Source organism: Arvicola amphibius, chromosome 9 (assembly GCF_903992535.2).
Source record: "Arvicola amphibius chromosome 9, mArvAmp1.2, whole genome shotgun sequence".
Lineage (NCBI taxonomy): Eukaryota > Metazoa > Chordata > Mammalia > Rodentia > Cricetidae > Arvicola > Arvicola amphibius.
In genome coordinates this window covers 99068720-99087032 of record NC_052055.2, presented here as the reverse complement: position 1 = coordinate 99087032, position 18313 = coordinate 99068720, and positions in this window count along the sequence as shown.

Below are 18313 nucleotides of genomic sequence, written 5' to 3'. Positions count from 1 at the left end.
AGCCCTAAGGAAGTTGATGCTAAATGCAGCACACAATGAGGTCACTCTTATTTACCAAATGTCCCTTCAGTTTTAGAACACGCTTCATCTCTGCACAATCCCCTCCACTAAAGCTCACCAGTTTTATTAGTACCAATATTTCTCTCCACGGGAAATTCTTTATATTCTGAAGAGAGGTGTGTGTGTGTGTGTGTGTGTGTGTGTGTGTACAAATATGTAAATATGTGTATTTATATGCTTATATATGAGCAATAACCTAATACCTAACATAACCCTAGTAACTCCCCTTGCTCTGCACAATCAGACCCATCATAGAATGCTCCTTTCTGCACCCTACCTCTTCCCTTCCCCTACACCCCTGCTCCTCCCTCCTTATGTCTTGCTTTGTTTTGTTGTGGTATTACTGATTGGGCCAACAGAAATATCTTCAACTCCCAGGTATTGCTTTTGAGATGTGACCATTACCTATATTTTACTGACTTTTCAAACACTTCCTGATAGCCTCCTAATTACCACTTGTGGTAGTTTGAGTGAGCTGTCCCCTATAGTCTCAGGCATTTGAATACCCAATTGCTGTGGCACTATTTGGGGAGGCTTATGAAGTATGTCCTTGACTGGTTTTTTTAAAAAAAAGTCACTGAGGTTGAGCCTTGAGATTCCAAAACAAATTTCCAGTTTTTTCTCTCTACTTGGTGTTTGTGGTTGAAGCAAGATAGAAGCCCTCAGCTCCCTTCTCTTGCCTGCCATGCCTCTGCTCCGCCATCATGGATGCTAACCCTCAATTGCAAGCTCAAATGATCTCTTCTGAAAGCTGCCTTGGTAATGGTGATTTATCATAGCAATAGAAAAGAAACAGACATTTTCTTTCAGTTTATTTGTATCTTCTCTTTCAGAACTGTTTGTGATTGAGTTATGTCTCCTCAGAATTCCTCTATTGAGGCACCTACTCCCAGTACCTCAGATTGTGGCTGCATTTGGAATGGGGCCTTTAAAGAGTTTAAAAATGAAAATGAAATTTATGCCCTGACAATGCAGAAACATGCCTGGGCAGCTCATATTTGGCGGTTCTGTTGAACTTGTCATATTGGGTTTCATGGTCTAAGTTGACGAGATCTTCAGCGTAGGCCCAAATGAGATCTGACTGGCTCCCCTGGCTAGCTCTCTACTTTCCTGGTGGTTTCTGTCTGTCTCTTTGTTTTGTTTCTTCTTTCTCGAACACTGACTTCTGTTTGAAAAGGGTTATTGATCAGTCTGAATACTTGTTTGTTTTTTGCCTCTTGCCTCTGGAATGCTCCAAGAGCACATGCCCAGTGGGTTGCATGGCACTCTAATTCCAGCAGGTGGCAGCACACCATACTTTTGTACATTCGCTTGCACAGGAGACTAGTGGGGTTGCTTGCAGGAAATGGATGAGCAAGGTCATGAGTTGCGTATGTGAAAAGTGCATCATTCATGGAGATAAATGGAACTTGCCAAATGTTCTCTTAAAGAGATGATTTATCCTTGGGCTCCACTGTTGTTTAGTTTAAAGTCCAAGTTGTTAAGTTGGGAGCGTAGACCCCAGCCCCTTGCATCTGTCCCAGCCTCCAGGCCTGAGAGTTTATATCGGTATGGACTCCAAATCCCAGCAGGCCAGGTCCTGACCCCTCCTTGGGAGGGGGAGGTCAGGACCACTCCCAAGAGTATTTAAATAAACTCCCAAAAGAGGAACACGTGGTCTCTTTTTCTTCCTCCCAGTGGCCAAGTTTGCGGCCTCCAGGTTCCCCCTTGTGGGGGCGTGGGGCACCTGAGAGCGCAAAACTCCCATTAAACCTGTATATTTCTTAATTTGGCTTGTTTTGATTTGGCTTGATTGGGATTTTGCGTCAGCAGAGAGCTCGCATTAGGAAAATATCCCTAACATGAGTTACTAAACAAATGGAGTCAGTTTGGGTAACAGTAGTGAGCGCCCTGACAGCAAAGGTTTTTATTTTGTAAACCATTGTCAGACTATCCTCAGGCTTCCCCGTTTCACGAAATACCTTTGAGGTCTTATCTTTAAAATTTCTGAGAAGTACAACGCTAGGAACTGAATTTGTGAAATTCCTATAAAGAATAATGTGTTTCATAAAACATAGGTTGCAGAATATATAAAATATGACGTGCTCTGAACCAAGAAATTTTGTAACTGTCATGGGTGCCAAGGGGAAGCAGATGATGGTGAGCTTGGGTTAAAATGAAGCCAAGATCCACGGTGCAAGACATGGAGTTTGCTTAATGAGAGATTGGTTCCTCTGGGAAGGAGAGAACTCGCTCATAAAGGATACAGCCTCACCACATTCATTATAAGGAGTCACCTGAGCTTAGAGGCAGGACAATCAGCCCACAGCTGTGCACCAAAAGCCACATGAGAAGGACAGAGCAGGATCCTAAAACTGTTCCCCTACTGGCATCATGCACCATGTCTTCCTCTTGGGCTTTCTGTTGCCAGGCTGACGAAGCACAGCCTCCAGTTGATTAGACATATATAATGATGACTCTGTCCACACAAAGAAAATAGTCCCAACTGATAAGAAAATATCCACAAAAATTAAGAGGTCCAGTTATTTGTTTATTCCACAAGTATTTCTTCAGTGCTTGAGTTATTCTGGAAGCTTCCAGGAGTTAAATGAACTCAGAGAACGTAAAAACATGGCCCCACCATTCTGCACCTGACCATAAGAGCACAGGATCTAAGAACGGATGAACATATTCAGAAAGATAACCTGCAAGAGCAACAAGTGTTCGGAACCACTGAGCCAACGCTCCCGTCCAGAAAGATAATGCTGATGTGTTCATTTTAAAGATTTTTCTGACTTGGCCTTAGCTCCATCAGAGGCACTGTGCTGCATATCCCTATGGGGTATCTAAGAAAGTCCCCGGTTTCTCTATGCTCTATTCAAAGGTCTCACTGAACAGAGCTGTTGGGTGTAGCTGCATGGACTATTCACTGTACAGCTTCACGGCAGCTTCACCCATAGACCCTGGGTGACCAAAGAGACAAAGAAAAAAAGAGTAAAGGTCTGAACAGGGCAATGAAGACAAGGATGCACTCAAGTGAAAGCAGACAAGAACCTGTTTGTCTCGTGAATTTCTATAGGATATCGATGATGTAATAGAAGTCATCAGTACTCTGGCCTTACTATCAGTCATCCCTTCCATAGACATTCAGCTTCTCTTTCTCAACAGCCTGCTTCTCCCAACTTGTTAAGACCCAAGGTTTCAGCACACACCCCTAGCGGGAAATCGAGGGATCATGCACAGGAAATACTTAAAGGTTGGTAATAGCGGTGGTCTACTGACACCAGCAGTTGATAACTTGGGACATTGGCATTTCCAGAGCTTCCCCCAGAGAATGACAGTCTCTGGGAGATACCTGTGAGAATAGTCTCTGGAAGGAAACCCCCGAAGGTGAAATGTTTTTCTTTCTGTGTGTTTTACCACCATTGAGCTTCTCATCCACCTTGGCTCTGCTTGTGATCCAGCATTGATGGGGCACATGATCTCCCAGGCCCCATCCCTAAGGCAGCGCTTTTGGCAGTCAGTAATTGTTGCAGCATGGCCAATCATTCTTCATCGAGATGTGACCGCTAGGATGTTTCCTATACTCCAGTGTGGTGGGTGGCCCCACACGCACGCACGTGTGGGCAAAAGTAACTAGATGTGGTGGTGGGTTGTTTTGCTTTTTAAAGACTGAAAGTTGGAAAGGGGGCTTGTTGAGGAGCTTGTGGTAAGAACTGAAAGAGGGAACTAGGAGGTAGTAGATATAATCATATTTCATTATATACATGTATCTAATTACCAAAAATAAAGAGAAATTTAAAATAACAATAAACAAGTAATAAAAGAGTCTCCAAGACATTCTGCAGGACACAGAAGAAAGCAACTGATGGACTTTGCCACTGCAGGGCAGAACAGATCTTCAAATTTCCTGCTTCATGGAAAAGTCTGCTGGATACTATGTGCCTGTGGGCCAAAGATGGATGCCCCAATGGTGCAGAAGATCTTTGGGTGACTGTCCAGGCAGTGAGATGTCTCTGTCAATTCTAGAGATTTGGAAATTGTTTACAATGCACTTCCAGCTTACTTAGGTAATATTATATTCTTCTGAAATCTTTGATGGAATCAAGGAGTTTATAGTTATAGTTTTCCTTAGTTATAATAAAAAATAAAGTAGGTATAAATATTGTAACTGTAATTCTTGCTTGATACCTGTTTTGTTATATGCAAATTTATTATCTTAAAGTCCTCTTTTTTGTTTAAACAGAAAAGGGGAAATGGTGTGGGAGGTCCTTCTGTCGATGTGTTGCTCTTATTGGTTAAAGAATAAAGAAACTGGCTTGGCCTATATCAAGGCAGAACTTAGCTAGGCAGGGAAAACCAAACTAAATGCTGGAAAAAGGAGGCAAAGTGGGAGAGAAGCCATGGAGCCGCTACCAGAGACAGACACCCTGAAACCTTGACAGTAAGCCACGAGCTTCACAGTAAAATATAAAAATAATGGAGATGAATTAATTCTAGATGTAAGAGCTAGCTAGCAATATGCTTAAGCTATTAGTTAAACAGTATTGCAAATAATATGGCTTCTGTGTGATTATTTTGGGGCTGAGCAGCCGCCTTACAACATTTCCCACTGACCATCACACCATTGTTTGAGAGGTTTCCAGTCAGTGTTAGTTGGCACTAACGTTTTAGAGCCGGTGTCAACAGAGCACATCATGGTAGGGAGTATATAAAACTGCTCACTTTCTGGTGGCTGTGAAGCAAAAACATAAGTGGCTGGCACCTCAGTACTCTCTTTATGAATGTGCCTTCGTCAACCTAACTTCCTTTTACTAGGCCCTACCTCCTAAACGTCCTAACCCCTGCCAGTAGCTCCCAGGCAGGGGACCAAGCTTTCAACACATGGGCCTTAGGAAGACCTTCAAGACCTCAACTATAATAAACAGGAAGTTACCAAATGTCTCACAAGATCGCCTAAATACTATCCCGAAAGTGGAAACCAGAAAAAGCAACCAGGGCGGATTTCAATGGCATCGTAAAGGGGAAAAATACTAAGGCGGAGGATTGGACACTCACATCCGGCTGTGTATCCACAATAGAAGACAGTCCTAAAAGTCACTTGCCGTGTTTTATATGCCAATAAAGTACCAATTATGTCTAACAAGCTCATTTAGGATGACAGTTCACATTATGTTCAAGTAATCATATAACATTAGTGGTACACAATGTTTAGTTTATGTCATTTAGAAAAAGATAATGCCAGTCTTCTAAAACAGCCCTGTTGTAGCTTTCCTTCTTCTAGACACAATGATAAGAGATCAAAAGGCAGAAGGTGCTCCCTTCCACTGCAGGGTATTGAGTGCACATCCAAAACCTCGATGTCCATTATCATCCTGCAGTATTTGCAGCAGGGCTCTGTCGCGGTGAAGAGGCTCTCAGCTCCACAAGCCCACTCTGCTGACTCCTTGGAATACATAGTCTTCTTACCTGTGGCCATTCCGAACTGTGGTAGGTTTAGAAGCACCTCTGCCCTCTACCTACCAGATGCGAGTAGCAGCTCTCTCCCTACTTGTGACCATCCTTATCCAAGGTGCTCTGGGTTAGGAAAGGAGGAGGACAGGAGGCAAAGTTGTGCCTAGTGGAGAGCATAGGTTGAACCTCCTCTATAGCATATGCCTGGTGGTCATTAACCCTTTCCAGAGGGAGTTTCCATGTGCTCACTAGTCTTCACCCTCTCATGGTGAAGATGGGTCAGTGAGAGATTATCCCAGCTCTTCCAAAACAAAGGGTCTCAACCTCCTACCCGGTAACTTGAAACTTCGGTGGATCTCTGTATCCCTGATATGGTGCAGTTGGGTTTCATTATTTACATCATAAACCTCAAGGAGAAGAAAGACACTGCTCTTGCTGAGATATTCGTGGCAGAAGAGGGAAGCCATAGGGAGCACTGCTTTCTTGGGTTCCTGAGAGAAAAAGAACTGCCGAGACAGAGGACTCCCGGAGAGGACAAACCTATTTGTCTTTGCTACACACAGGCTAAAAGCATGAGATGGAGATACTCATGATATATAATACAGTAAAACTGGGTGTTTTAAATACTTTTGAGAACAATACATAACACGGTAGTTCTAGCTTAGTTTCAATTGCTGGAGGAGGCCACTTGTTTCGTTCCCAGCTGCTCAGCCCCAAAGAAACCATATTATTTAAATCACTGCTTGGCCCATTAGCTCTATCTTATTTGCTAACTCTTACATCTTAATTTAACCCATCTCCATTAATCTGTGTATCGCCATGTGGCAGTGGCTTACCGACAAAGTTCCCGTGTTTGTCTCTGGTGGGGCTACATGGCTTCTCCCTAAGTCCACTCTTCTTTCTCCCAGCATACAGTTTAGTTTTCCCCATCTAGCTCTGTTCTATCCTATCAGGCCAAGCCAGTTCCTTTATTCACCAACAGTATTCACAGCATTCAGAGGGGAAGCCACATCATTCAATCTTAATGCATTTATTTTAATAAAAATGAACAAAAAATATTCATCCTAAAATGTTTTATCTGAAGCTTAAATAATTCAGGCAATTCAAATTAATGGCAAATTTGGATGCCAATCTCTTAAGAACTTTTGAACCTTAAAGTGAGGAGAGTCTTAAAAGAATTGACGACTGCCTGAAGTTACTTGTAGGAATCTTGCTTCATAGGTGGGGATTTTTGTTTGTTTGTTTTTGTTTTTGTTTATGAGGGAGAGATACACATGAACTAGAACGTAAATACTTTAGAGTTGTTTTAAATATTTTGCTTTAAATCGTTCTTGTCGGTCTTTAGCACAAAAGAGAATAAAGACATTGTGTCTAGCCATGTATTGAATTTTAAAAGTCCTCCTAGGCTGTATCTTACTGTGATGACGTCAAAGCTAAGGACGACTGGTGGTTTGCATTTGAAACTAGTGTGGGCCAGACAGTTTGGAATCTGTATCCCAGCTACGGGGTTAAATTGCCCAAGACTCAAGCTGGGTATGGGTCTGTAGATAAGTAAGGGCTATACCGCCAACAGCAGATAGCGAAAATAAGCTTACTTTTATATTATCCACTTTTCCTTCCCCCACTGGCCCATTTTCAATATGATAGTCCTCAGAGCAAGCTAATCTCAGACAGCTGAACGCACAATTTTTCTCCAAAATTGACAGTCCCTTGAGCCAAATCTGTAAGAAAGAGATGAAGCTGGACTGTTCGCCGCTGTGCTGGAGAAAACCCACTCTCTATACCCTTGTCTCAGTTGCTCTTTCTCTCTGACAGCAGCTCCCCCTTAGAAGGCAGAGCTCTGGTGAGTTTCACTGGATGCTCTTATGGCTCAGCTGCATTTGTACCTCTTTCCCTGACAGCGCAGTATTGTGATGGTCCTGACTCCTGCTTCTTGAGAAGACCTTTCCCTGTTTCCTCTAAAATAGAAACACAGCCATCTCTTGGTACCCATGGAGAGCTGCTTCTAGCCCCATGACCCATCCCCTGGATATGAAAGCTATATATATATTCAATTCCCTAGAATAAATCAGCTTGGTATTTCAGAAGACCCACACACAGCCTCCCATATACTTTAGTTCACCTCTAGGGTACTTAAGTATTTACTATAAATGCCATGTAAATAGTTTTTATAATGCATCACTTAAAGAATAATAATAAGAAATAATGCCTAGACACTTTATTATATGAAATACTTCTAATATACAAATTTGGTAAGTGCCAGACTTAGCAGTCTGTCCTGCAGAGCACAAAAAAGGTTTCTGTCAGATTTCTAAATATTTTTGGAGTGGATTCTAAATTCTCTCTAAATCAAACACTCAATTTTTACATACTACTGAGTGAATTTTAATTTGGCTTTTATCTTATCTTACTATTTTTACTTAGACACTCAGATTGTTATCTTAAAGAGCAACAAAACCTAATTTCTCTGGATAAGAATTAAGGGGCTTTTTTTTAGCATGTTTTCTCTTGATTAATGAGCAAAGCCTAATTAATAAGACTCAAAAACTGAAAAGAATCAAAACCTGAAAATGCAGTATATATTTACATGTGTATATATCCAAGTTGACCTGATATTTGCTGTGTAGCCCAGGTTAGCTTCAATATTTTATATTCCTGCCTCAGTTTCACTGGGATTACAGGCATCTCCCACCACACTCCAGAATGCTGGGATTACAGGCATCTCCCACCACAATCCAGAATGCTGGGATTACAGGCATCCCCCACCACAATCCAGAATGCTGGGATTACAGGCATCCCCCACCACAATCCAGAATGCTGGAATTACAGGCATCCCCCACCACACTCCAGAATGCTGGGATTACAGGCATCCCCCACCACACTCCAGAATGCTGGGATTACAGGCATCCCCCACCACAATCCAGAATGCTGGGATTACAGGCATCTCCCACCACAATCCAGAATGCTGGAATTACAGGCATCCCCCACCACAATCCAGAATGCTGGGATTACAGGCATCCCCCACCACACCCCCACTTAATCTTTGTCTTTAAGCAGTACCTCACCTATCATTTATCATTCGAAGGAAAATTGATTATTAAAAACACAACATCGCCACCTAGTGCTCGTCATAAAAATTACGGAATCATCTGGAAGAGGGCAGTGGAAGAGATATGCCCTAATCCTGTTCTAACTAAGCAGAACATGATAAATACATATATGCAGGACTAGATAAATACATATATAGCTAGAAAACTAAAGGGCTTTGACCATGCAGCACATTCCCATGGAAGGGACTGCAGTAAGTTTTCAAGTTCTCATAGTTATGTAAGTGAGTGGCCCAGGAAGTCTGTGAAGGCTGAAAAAATTTAAATGTAATTAATGTGTGCCTACTGGAATTCTTTTGTATACTCCTGCTACAAATGGTACATCCTGCCTAGAACCCTAGTTAGCATAAAATAGAAAATGGAGCAAATGGGAACGTGTGGCCCATCTTATACCACCCATGCTTTTCATAGGTAAATTCACATCTCCAAGTAAAAGCAGAATCAGGGGGCCTACGCTCATCAATGAAGGCCATCCAGTGACCTCACTCTGTATCCATTTTGACCATGTCTTACCAACATCTATTGCTAAGTCAAGTCTGAATTTCCCCACTGGCTTCCTGTACCCACATCTCCATTTACGATACCAGAATTTACAAACAACAGGCCTCCGAATGCAAGCAGAACCGTGCATGATAGAGGCCTTGATGCGGGAGACGGGAGGAAGGGCGGGAACTATACATGATGGACAAGGGCCACCTAAGGTACTCACTGCGGGGTTCCTCATTTGCTTCCAAGCCCTTCAGAACAGAAAATAAGACGCTGTGCGTGGCCACTCAAGATAACTAGCTGTTCGCATTGAAAAAGTGTAGCCTGGGGTGACCCGCTGACTCTAAATAAGCAGTCTACACGGGAGAGCCGCAGCTCCGGATGGCTTTGTTATTCACACGCCTACCAACACTCGACTCTGCTAATGAGGACGCCTAAGGTCAGGCAGAAGTTCCCATCGGGTAAAATAATAGTGGGCTCTGCCGGGTGAAAACAAATGCATTCAAGATACGCACAATGTCTAAAATATTGTAGATACCGCCTATTTTTGCTTTAAAGACACGCTTCATAGTCAGACACCCGTTTTTCTTGCCCTTAGGCTAACACCACTTTACCCGCAAGAGTCTTTGTTGGCCTGTAGGTTGCCAGATGCCAACTATTAGGTCAGAGTATCCTGCCTTGTAACAGCATGCTGACCTTGAATGAAGCCATCAAGGCAGATGGTGCCTAAGACAAGGAAAGAATGAGCTCGCCAGCTTCACCAAACTCACAGAACATAATGCACTTCGTGAAAGACTTATTCAGTCAGTGCACAACTGTGCAGCTTCTATTGTCTAAGCCACGCTCTTGTTAATAATACTTAGTGTAAGGTGAGCATTAGGAATGTTTAGGGAGAGTCTAATCCTCCTCACATATTTCAACCTTCTTCCATGATTACTTCCACCCACCAAGAAGGTCCTTAGAATCATCAGGAACCAGCTTGGTGTAGGTCAAAAATTCAAAGTTAAACTTATTTTTTTTTAAAAAAAAAAAAAAAAAAAAACCACTGCATATGTGCAGCACACGGCACTTCCGCTAGACTGACTTGTCTGGCTTCGGTCTTTCTAAACCTCGGCCTTACTTTATATCTGGCCCCAATTGCTCTGCCACACATGCATGCGCGCAAGACATGCACCCACACTCACACACTGTCTAGGAATATAAGAACCAGCTATATAATTTACAAGTTCCAGAGTAAAATGAAAATGAGAAGCCCCTTGAAAATGCCACTAAGAAGTTCAGTCCATGACAGAAACACAAGAGCAACAGCGCCTCGTGTGACTCCACAGGCCACACATCCCTGAAGCCAGCAAAGCCAGCATTAGGAAGGTTGAGAACCACTGTCCTAGAGGCAACACAAGCCCATCTGAAGCCCTGTAGGAAAATCTACCACCAAATGATACGGAGACCAGAAAATCCTCCTACCTGAGCTCAGCCAAGGGCTCAGCCCTATCCCAATCATAAGCTAATTAGAAACCTTTCGTTCCCACTCAACTAGATTCATTAGTAGTGCTTGACTTGGTTGGTTTATTTTATTTCCATTTTTTAAGACAGAGTCTCACTATGCATGTAGTCAGCATCAGCTCTGAACTCTATGTAGCTCAGGCTGTCCTTGAACTCGTAGCAGCCCTGCAAGTGTTGAGATTGCAGGTGTGTGTCACACACTCAGTATTCTTTTGTAGCTTACCAAGAAGTTTCTAACCCAATTTGGTTCACTTGAAGAGACACACAATATGGTAGAGGCCATGTTAGGAAGATGAATTCAACATAAAAGTAAGTGCAAATGCCTAGCTAGCTTAACTATTGTGCCCCTATAACTTGCTAGTCTGCCCTCTTATAAAGTAATAGCAAGATAACAACACCAAGACTATCTTAATCACCTGCCATCATTATATGATGACATCATAATGAAGACTATGCTTCATGTCAGGGGGTGGAGGAATATGGCATGTTGAAGCACGATTAATAAAAACTTAGAAATTGGAGTTCAACCCAAAGGTGAGAAAAGCAGAGCAGCCAGCCACTGGCTCTTACTTTGACCTCAGTCTGAAATGGTGATCCTGCCTCCAGGAATCTCAGAATGAGGCTGTGACTGAGAGCTGTCTCCTCCCATTTTATAATCCTCTCTAGGGCTGGGATTAAAGGCGTGCACCACTGGGATTAAAGGCATGCACCGCCCGTTTCTATGGCAACTAGTGTGACTACTGGGATTAAAGGTATAACTGCCTGGTCTGTAAGGCTGGGCAGCGGGGCTGTTTCACTCTTTGATCTTTGGACAAGATTTATTCATCAAAATGCAAATAAATGAAATGCCATTACAGCATGCTGCCTAGTGACCGGACTTTCTTCTGAGAACGACGTGGCTAGGCAATTCTGCTGAATGAACACCAGAGACTGTGCTTCCTTGAACTAAGATGACTACCCTGTCACTAGACGCATAGTCTTGTGGGATGACCACTATACATGGAGAGCTTTGTCAAATCATCATTACGCTGCGGGTAACTAGGCGATGCTATTTGTTTCCATGCACTGAATGGATCCCATTCTCCGTACATGGAGCTCCAATTAATTCATTTTGACTTATACAATAACAAGGCTTTCTTGATTAACAATCTGTCGGCTGCTCGTCTTTATCTTATGTCCAGCCTTCTTGGCAGACTTCCCACCTCATCGTTCCTCTTTCCTTTCCCCAGCGTGTCTTCCATGCTCTGGAGGCACACTGCCCTGGGACATGAGGTCTGCCCAGCCAGACTGGAGAGCTGGGGGTAGAAGGAAGAGGGACTGCCTCTGAGCAGATCTACCACTAGCCACAACTAGGAGGGCTACATAGACCTCAAAACGCTTTTTAAAACTGCAGTGTTACACAGGGCGGTGGTGGCTCACACCTTTAGTCCCAGCACTCGGGAGGCAGAGGCAGGTGGATCTCTGTGAGTTCGAGGCCAGCCTGGGCTGCAGAGTGAGTTCCAGGACAGGCTCCAAAGCTACACAGAGAAACCCTGTCCCCACAAAACAAAACAAACAAGAAAACCCTGCAATGTTCCTATTCCCAGTGAAGCACCCCCAGAGGCAGTCTTCTGTGGAAGTCTCAGTCCTTTAAATGACATGCCTGCTTCAGATGCCAGGACCTGCAGACCACAGCTTGAAACCAAACCCTAACCCTGTCCAAATCCCAGGCTCCCAGGTCACCCCCACTTCAGAAGGCAGACTCCATTGCTAATTCACTGGTTCATCATTTGGGAGCTTCCTCTGCTGTTTGCTTTCTGCTTTTAAATTTCCCAACGATAAACCACTAAAAAACAAAAGCAAAGCAAAGCAAAAACCGTTCTCCTCTCAGTCTTGCTAATGCCTGATCCAGTTCTGCCACGCATCCATAAGAAATGGTAAATCTGTGTCAGTTTACATCCGACGTTCTTCCCTCTTCTCAACAACAAGACCCAGCTGGAGTGGAAAATCTATAGACTTACAACCTTTAGTTCAAATTCCACACTGCTGCTTCTGACCCACTGGGGTACAGCTCTGTGCTGTAGACGCTATGAGCTAAGGCGGCGGTTCTCAACCTTCCTGATGCTGTGACTCCCTAATACAGCTCCTCATGGCGTGGTGACCCCTATCCAGAAAATTGTTTTCGTTGCAACTTCATAACTATAAATTTGTTACTGTTATGAATTCGTTGTAATATAAATAGCTGATATCTCTGATGGTCTTAAGCAACCCTTGTGAAAGGAACAGTCGACCCCCAATGGGGTCACAACCACAGGTTGAGAACTGTTAAGCTGAGGTTTGGTCAGAGCGCTTTCCAGAACTCATTGAAGAACAAAACCCTGCTGCAGAAACAATGTGAGAAAAGAACGTGTCCTTCCAACCTGTCAATTCATGTTATGTGAACCTAAGGTGATAAAAAGCAAGAGGCTGTCAGGCAAGCTCAATAATTCATAAACCTGACAAAAAATTAATAAATAAATGCTTCCTGTGTAAGTCGCTTCAGAGTGTTCGAGAGTATCCGTCCCTTTCATCATTTGTAAGACTCCTAGGAAGTTTTGGGACATGCTCTGTTGCATGCAATTTACACTCACTCCGTGAACTCCCCTGTGTCCTTTAGCCCCAGGGTCATTGTTTAGAAGGCATTACACTAGCAGTACCCTGAGGACCCATGAATTTGTAGATCTGACAGAGGGAGAGGGATCCCTGAGCATCTGTGATGCATGAATGAGCTCCTTCCGGAAGACAGCCACCAGATACAGCTACAGATTGACTTGTGTCCCCCAAAACTCATGTATTGAGGTTTAAGCCTCCAGTACCTCAGGATGATTTATTTAGAGGTAGATTCTTTTAAGAGGTGAGTAAGCTAAAATGAGGTTCTTAGTGGGGGCCTAATCCCCCCTGTCTGAAAGTTTGGATTCAGAGAGATGTCAGGGATGAATGCGGAGAAAGGCCATATGAACACCTGGTAAGAGAAAAAGCCAGGCAGACGAGGCTGAGGCCTACGGAGCAAACCTGCTGACACCTGAGACATGGAGTCTCCCCAGCATGAGGAAAATATCTTTGGTAGAAGCCTCAGTCTTAGGATAGCCTGAGCTAACTCATTCAGACCCCACTGGGAAAGAGTGAGAGGAGAGGCTAGAGTTTCCCAAACCAGATCTACTTCTGAACTGGCCTGGCCCTGACATGGAGTGAAATCAACTGCACGATGCTGAGCTCATATCTCCGACAACAAGCACACAGGCTACAGGTGTTTAATCTCCTGTTTCTCATCTCCCACTGCAGGAAGCTCACATGGGCACATCTACAAGTCCCATTGTTCAGAAATGAACTGCTGGAGGTCAGACTAGGCATAGAGGAAGACATTGAAGAAAGTCATGAGAGACCCCATGGAGGCAATGGTGCCTGTCCAGTGCTGGGTGCAGGGAAATATTTGAGAGAGCTCTAATTATACAATGAACAGATAGCACATGCCCTGTTAACAAACAACAGAAGGATCTTAGGCCATCTGTGTGGTTACAATGGAATGGTGCAGACTGAATAATGTAGAACATGAATTTACTTCTCATGTCTCTAGACATGGGAAGTAGTCCAACATGGGAACCCAGGGATGGAAGGGCGGGACTCTGGTAAAGGGTGATCCTTGGCAGAGGGTGAGAGAGAAAAAGAGGGACTGAATTTATAGTTTTCTAAGAAGCCCATTCCTGGGATAGCAAGCTTATTGGGTCTTGAAATGACATTAATCCATTTGTGAAGAGATATGAAGACCACACTCTTATGGCCTTTACATGTACAACAGTAGGTGCACACACAAGTACATCCACTTACACAGACACGTACACATATTCATACACCTATCTAACTAATTAACTGGCCCACTCCCCAGCACTGCTGAATTACAGATTACATTCCCAATACAAGACCTCAGGGGCACAATTTTAAAGCCCTCGAAGAAGGAATAGTTCTGTGGGTCTCTGTCTTAGTTAGGGTTTCCATGTTTGTGATGAAATACCATGGCCAAATAGCAAGTTAAAGAGGAATGAATTTATTTGGCTTATACTTCCACATCACTGTTCATTATAAAGGAAGTCAGGACAGAATATATATAAAAATAGGGCAGGATCCTGGAGGCAGGAGCTGATGCAGAGGCCAGGAAGGGGGTGCTTCTCACTGGCTTGTTCCACCAGGCTTGCTCAGCCTGATTTCTTGCAGAACCCAAAACCATCAGCCCAAAGATGGTAACACACACAATGGGCTGGGCCATCCACCCTCAGTTACTGATTAAGAAAATGCCTTGCAGGCCTGCCTACAACCCAATCTTACAGAGGCATTTTCTTCATTGAGCTTCACTCCTCTCAGATGTCTTTAATTTGTGTCAAGTTGACATAAAACTATCCAGCACAGTTTCCAACAAATACTAAGGATTTCTCTGTCCCATTTCCTTGCCAAGATGTAATGGAGACTGCCCCAGGCCTTATTCAGACACATACATGATGAGACCAAGTCTCTCTCTCTTAATGTTAGGGAAAGATGTTACAAGAAAAGGAAGGTAGAACGTGAAATGGATTCTGTGGTGCTGTATTGAGATCTATAACTATAAACTTATTATCTCCTTAGTTAGGTTGGTAGCTAGGTAGATAGATTAGATAGATAGGTAAATGATACATAGATAGATAAAAGATAGATAGATAGATGATAAATAGAAGATATGTTGCAAGATGGAGATTGTTTGTTGGTTCCAGGCTTCTCAGTCCTGAAATAATCACACAGAAACTATGTTATTTAAAATCACTGCTTGGCCAATTACTTAAGCATATTGCTAGCTAGCTCTTCCATCTAGAATTAACCCATCTCCATTATTTTATATTTTACCACAAGGTTTGTGGCCTACCAGCAAGGTTTCAGTATCTATCTTTGGCAGGGCTACATAGCTTCTCACTAACTCTTTCTTTCTCCCAGCATTCAGTTTAGTTTTCCCTGCCTACCTCTATTCCCTGTGCAGGACCAAGACAGTTTCTTTATTAATTAATGGTATTCACAGCATACAGAGGGGAATCCCACATTACCTACCTTTTAAATGTAAACAAACATTCATAAACAATATTTGGGAATATGGGCATAGTTTTTTCATACTGCTTCCTGTTTTTTGTTGGGCAAGGTAATTTGGGGGGGGGGGGGAGTGTTCACGGCGACCTTTATGAGGGCCTTGGTGCATCAAACCATATTAGTCTGGAAGCAATCCACAGGTTCTCATCCTCTGTGGAAACAAAAGAAAAACCTCATTTCCAAAACAACATAGAGAGATAAACAGATTAACATAGATATATAGATCTATGCATATGCATGAGTTAGTGTACACACATATTGCTCCACTTTTGCTGAAAGTTCTAGAAGCAATGACATTCATTAGTGATCAATAAAGTACTTAGAGATAATTTATTTTTAAAAACATTAGTTTTAGGCCAGGCGGTGGTGGCGCACGCCTTTAATCCCAGCACTCAGGAGGCAGAGGCAGGCGGATCTCTGAGTTCGAGGCCAGCCTGGTCTACAAGAGCTAGCTCCAGGACAGGCTCTAGAAACTACAGGGAAACCCTGTCTCGAAAAACAAAAAAAAAAAAAAAAAAAAAAAAAAAAAAAAAAAAAAAAAAAAAAAACAAAAAAAAAAAAAAACAAAAAAAACAAATAAAAACATTAGTTTTAGTCAGGTAGTCATGTGTGAGCATGTGTGTATATATCTGTGTGATCTATTAGTATAAACTTATAGTCTCCATAGGTAGGTTGGTATATGTATGTACATATATACATATTTGTGCACATGAGGAGAACATAAGAGTGTGCTATAGTTACCAGTGTTTGCAAGGTGCTAACCTTGTTATATGGGCACTAGGATCCAAACTCTGGCCCTCATGATTGAATAGCAAGTGCCTTTGACCACTGAGCTATCTCTCCAACTCTCAGGCCTTATTTCTGAACGCAATAAAAAAAGAACTGGGGCTGTTCATTTTGTTCTGTTGTTTATACTTATGCATATGTTTAGGGGATGAGTAGGAGCTAAATGTATTGCCACAGTGCATATGTGGAGGTTGGAGCACATGTTCTGGGACTCGATTTTCTCTTTTCTCTACGCGGATTCTGAAGAATGGACACAAATCATCATGGTTGGTGGCGAGCGTTTTTACCTGCTGGGCCATCTCACCAGCCAGGAATCAGAGCTGTGTAAGAAGTGGTTGCTTCTAGGAGGAGGACAGCAAAAGGACAAGATAAGGGTAAAGTACCGCACTCCCTGCTGCCTCAGTCGTGGAGTGCCAGAGAAAGAAGGAGTCTTGCAGGATCCACTGTAATCCCGAGATCATGGTACCCAAAGTGGAATAATGATGAAAATAACAAAATAGGAGCAGGCTCATAGTACAGCACATAACATATGAGAAATACCCATGAACTCTTGCCGACATAAATGTTTAAAGCTGATGTCCTAAGCTACTAAACAGAGGAGAAGGAAGAGTTCCTCAGACCGAATTACAATTAAACAGCACGGAAGGCAGGGCACTGAATCACTGCCTCATGGAGGCTGACATTTATAGACGGATATTTCAGGAGAAACAGTGTTTACCTCATCTTTATGTAGCTTCCACAATTTAAGTATCAACACCAGAGGGAAAGAGACTGCCTTACAGAGAGGGAACCTCAGCAAACATCCCCTGAACTAAGTGGCCAAGAGGGGAGCATCCACAGTGAGTAGGATCATTGAAATCTGGAAGCTGGGGCAATGACAGGAGGACAACACAGCTTCCTCCAGGGAGCTTCCTGATAAAAGATCACTCAGGAGAAAACGTCAAATAGGATGGCATTGAACGGAAAGACCAGAAAAGGCTCTTTGAATATGCCCAAGCTATGAGAGACAACGGACAAGCACGGACTGCAAGGAGTCAAGGGAGAGAGTGCAGTGCTGGGTCTTAGGCACTATATATCCTGGACCAGCAGTTTAGAACTGTTACGATTAGAAGCGTGTGGCCAAGCAATAATGCTACCTCCTCAGCTGCAATAATCTCATTGTAGTCACTTCATGGGCTCACAGTAGGAGACATTGGCAAGAGAACACACGGAAGTTCTATTACTTAGACTTAGCCACAAGCCCACAATGAGTTCACCTTTAAAGCAAGTCGAAGCACTAGGGCTGAAGTGAATTATCCCATGTGCACTCAAAGGTCATTACTGCCTGTTCATTTTAAAGGCTAGGCTGAAAACGTGCCTTTGGACCACGTTGTCCGAAGAAAACCCGTCTCCCGTGCACAGAGCGCTGAATCGAAAGAACACTGGCATGTCTGAGCTCTTGCAATTTCCTCCAGCTACCACACAGCTGCCACCCACCATTTGCCCCACGTACCATATGCTCGGCTGGCTTTTCCATCTACGGGATGTCCTCTGCGCTCCCTGCTTTATCGGTCTTCTAATTTCACCATGGGTTGAAGGGCTAAACTCCATTTTATGGCTTGCCTAGCAGAGAGGCAATCTTGTCTTTTCTGCTGTCTAATGCCAAACAAATAACCACACAGCAGCAATTTCCTTTTCACGAGCCAAGGCCAATGCAAAGACAATTCTTTGCCAGTCAGGAGTATGAGCTGCCGTGAATCAAAACTTTCTCCTGCTGGTTGGTGGGTATTTCATACTTGTGTTGTTTGCCATGGGGAGCTGACTTTGAGATGAGCTCC